This window comes from Pseudophryne corroboree, chromosome 5 (assembly GCF_028390025.1).
Source record: "Pseudophryne corroboree isolate aPseCor3 chromosome 5, aPseCor3.hap2, whole genome shotgun sequence".
Taxonomy (NCBI): Eukaryota; Metazoa; Chordata; class Amphibia; order Anura; family Myobatrachidae; genus Pseudophryne; species Pseudophryne corroboree.
This window is the reverse complement of record NC_086448.1, coordinates 645,709,661-645,713,563: the sequence shown is the minus strand read 5'-3', so window position 1 is coordinate 645,713,563 and position 3,903 is coordinate 645,709,661. Positions and strand designations below refer to the sequence as shown.

At 37.8% G+C, this 3,903-nt stretch overlaps 2 pseudogenes; one reads left to right on the top strand and one right to left on the bottom strand.

Annotated features, from left to right (window-relative positions):
• Positions 1–910: 910 nt before the first annotated feature.
• LOC134929926 (5S ribosomal RNA) lies at positions 911–1,029 on the bottom strand (annotated as a pseudogene).
• A 1,392-nt stretch (positions 1,030–2,421) lies between these two features.
• On the top strand, positions 2,422–2,540 carry LOC134929925 (5S ribosomal RNA; annotated as a pseudogene).
• The last annotated feature ends 1,363 nt before the right edge of the window (positions 2,541–3,903 follow it).

Sequence of the window (3,903 nt, the reverse complement as noted above, 5' to 3'; positions counted from 1 at the left end):
GGAGACCCAAACCCATACTACAGTAATTACCTTCCTGCTGTTCTTATAGCCCTCTTCTCTTACACTTCAGTTACAGCTCTCTCCTACTCAGTAACTGCATATACAGTTGTGCTCATAAGTTTACATACCCTAGCAGAATTTGTGATTTTCTGGCCATTTGTCAGAGAATATGAATGATAACTCACAAACTTTTCTTTCACTCATGGTTAGTGGTTGGGTGAAGCCATTTATTGTCAAACAACTGTGTTTACTCTTTTTAAATCATAATGACAACAGAAACTACCCAAATGACCCTGATCAAAAGTTTACATACCTCAGTTCTTAATAACGTGTATTGCCCCCTTTAACATCAATGACAGCTTGAAGTCTTTTGTGGTAGTTGTGGATGAGGCTCTTTATTTTCTCAGATGGTAAAGCTGTCCATTCTTCTTGGCAAAAACCCTCCAGTTCCTGTAAATTCTTGGGCTGTCTTGCATGAACTGCACATTTGAGATCTCCCCAGAGTGGCTCAATGATATTGAGAAAGGGTGTGGTCTTTTATAAGAGCAAAAAGACAAAGGCAGCTATATATCTTTTCCAGGGCACACTTATGAAAGAATTATGATAACATAATAAAACATGAAAGTATGAATATATTAATTCTTAACTTTTATTGAGATACACTTATAAATAAATAATTATTCAATGCATAATTGCTGCAATTTCTGGCGATAAGAATTGGATGAGCGAAAATATGTTTATTCCCTTAATAGTCTAGGAATTTCCTTGATTGAGAAATCATTGTGGGAATAAAGTAGCTCCATTAGGTTCAGCTGTAGCCTGTCAGACTATCACAATTAAATATGAGTAGAGATTGGATGCCTGGATCTGCACAGAAAACCAAAAGGACACAAATGATGTGAGAGTAAAATACCTACGGTACCTAGTATTCCCTGGTGGTCTCCCAACCGGGTACTGACCAGGCCCTGCAGTGTATGGCTTCCAAGATCAGACGAGATTGGGCATACTCAGTGCGGTTTGACCGTAGGTGGGTAAATCTCCAGCATGTGCAATCAATTCCAGTGCGCAGATACTCATACAATCCACTTATATTAAACAAATCATAAATGCCTGAGTTGTTATTAGTATAATTTTTTACCATGTAAGTATGGAGAGTTTATGAAAAGCAAGGGCCAAGTCTATGTCTCGTGACACTTCTGCTGTTCAATCATCTGTTACAACATCGAATGATTGAATGATAGAGTGACCAGAGACGGACAGTGGCTCAGAAATAAAGATTAGTGAGGTACTTCTGCTGTCCCTGAAATGGGTAGCATTCTGTTACCATGAGCATTGCAAAATGCCACTATTGGCTAAGGGATGAGAGAGTACTCAGAAAATTGGAGAATAAGAGAATGAGAAAAAGAATAAATAGTAAGGAATTAGGTCATGTTCCCTAAGGATTGTGCACTATGTTCCCCACAAGGATAGAAATGTGAGGAGATTGCACCAGTAGTCCTCAATACAATGCAGGATATTATGAAATCCCTTACTGAGAATGAGATCCTATTTGAGGGAGTTGTCATGAAAAGATAAGATAATATCATCCAACCTGTTCTTGGTCTATATACATGACTGTATATATGTTAGGCATAGAGTAGAAATAAATCATAAACAGAGCATTAAGCCCCACTTGTGCTGATTGCTATAATGCTGAGAAAAAGAAAAAAACAAATCAGGCAGTAATGTAAGTAAAATATGTAAATAAATATGATAGCCTAACAGGGATTAATCCTCAATACTGGATACATATGATTCAGTGCAAAGAAAAACTGCCTGATTTTTATTTTTATTTTTCTCAGCATTATAGCAATCAGCACAAGTGGGGCTTAATGCTCTGTTTATGATTTATTTCTACTCTATGCTTAACATATATACAGTAAGGGATTTCATAATATCCTGGATTATATTGAGTATTACTTGTGCAATCTCCTCACATTTCTATCCTAGTGGGGAACATAGTGCACAATCCTCAGGGAACCTTACCTTTTTCCTTACTATTTATTCTTTTTCTCATTCTCTTTTTCTCCAATTTTCAGAGTACTCTCTCATCCCTTAGCCAATAGTGGCATTTTGCAATGCTAATGGTAAGAGAATGCTACCCATTTCAGGGACAGCAGAAGTACCTCACTAATCTTTATTTCTGAGCCACTGTCCGTCTCTGGTCACTCTATCATTCAATCATTCGATGTTGTAACAGATGATTGAACAGCGGAAGTGTCACGAGACATAGACTTGGCCCTTGCTTTTCATAAACTCTCCATACTTACATGGTAAAAAAATATACCAATAACAACTCAGGCATTTATGATTTGTTTAATATAAGTGGATTGTATGAGTATCTGCGCACTGGAATTGATTGCACATGCTGGAGATTTACCCACCTACGGTCAAACCGCACTGAGTATGCCCAATCTCGTCTGATCTTGGAAGCCATACACTGCAGGGCCTGGTCAGTACCCGGTTGGGAGACCACCAGGGAATACTAGGTACCGTAGGTATTTTACTCTCAAATCATTTGTGTCCTTTTGGTTTTCTGTGCAGATCCAGGCATCCAATCTCTACTCATATTTAATTGTGATAGTCTGACAGGCTACAGCTGAATCTAATGGAGCTACTTTATTCCCACAATGATTTCTCAATCAAGGAAATTCCTAGACTATTAAGGGAATAAACATATTTTCGCTCATCCAATTCTTATCGCCAGAAATTGCAGCAATTATGCATTGCATAATTATTTATTTATAATTGCCTTCTCCCTCTCTTTTTAAGTGTATCTCAATAAAAGTTAAGTATTAATATATTCATACTTTCATGTTTCATTATCTTATCATAGTTCTTTCATAAGTGTGCCCTGGAAAAGATATATAGCTGCCTTTGTCTTTTTGCTCTTTTAAAAGACCACACCCTTTGTTAAAGTTTACAGAACTATTATCCGGGAGCACCACCAACCCATTGCTGAATTCATATACCTTTGTGTAGTAAGCATAATGTTGTTTAAACAAACATTATATAACCATTACATTAAATTATATTCTGTGCAGATTTTACACTTTTTTTTCAATGATATTGAGGTCAGGAGACTGAGATGGCCACTCCAGATCCTTCACTTTATTCTGCTGTAGCCAATGACAGGTCGACTTGGCCTTGTGTTTTGGATCATTGTCATGTTGGAACGTCCAAGTACGTCCCATGCGCAGCTTCCAGGCTGATGAGCTTAAATTTTCCTCCAGTATTTTCTGATAACATGCTGCATTCATCTTGCCATCAATTTTGACCAAGTTTCCAGTGCCTTTGTAGCTCACACATCCCTAAAACATCATCGATCCACCTCCATGTTTCACAGTAGGAATGGTATACCTTTCATCATAGGCCTTGTTGACCCCTCTCCAAATGTAACATTTATGGTTGTGGCCAAAAAGTAAAATTTTGGTCTCATCACTCCAAATGACTTTGTTCCAAAAGTTGTGAGGCTTGTCTCTGTGCTGTTTGGAGTATTGTAAGTGGGATGCATTGTAGCATTTCTGTAGTACTGGCTTTCTTCTGGCGACTCGACCATGCAGCCCATTTTTCTTCAAATGCGTCCTTATTGTGCATCTTGAAACAACCACACCACTTTTTTTCAGAGTCCTGTATTTCAGCTGAATTTATTTGTGGATTTTTCTTTGCATCCCGAACAATTTTCCTGGCAGTTGTGGCTGAAATTTTTGTTGGTCTACCTGACCGTGATTTGGTTTCCACAGAATCCCTCATTTTCCACTTCTTAATTAGAGTTTGAACGCTGCTGATTGGCATTCTGAATTGCTTGGATATCTTTTTATATCCCTTTCCTGTTTTATACAGTTCAATTAACTTTTCTTTTCC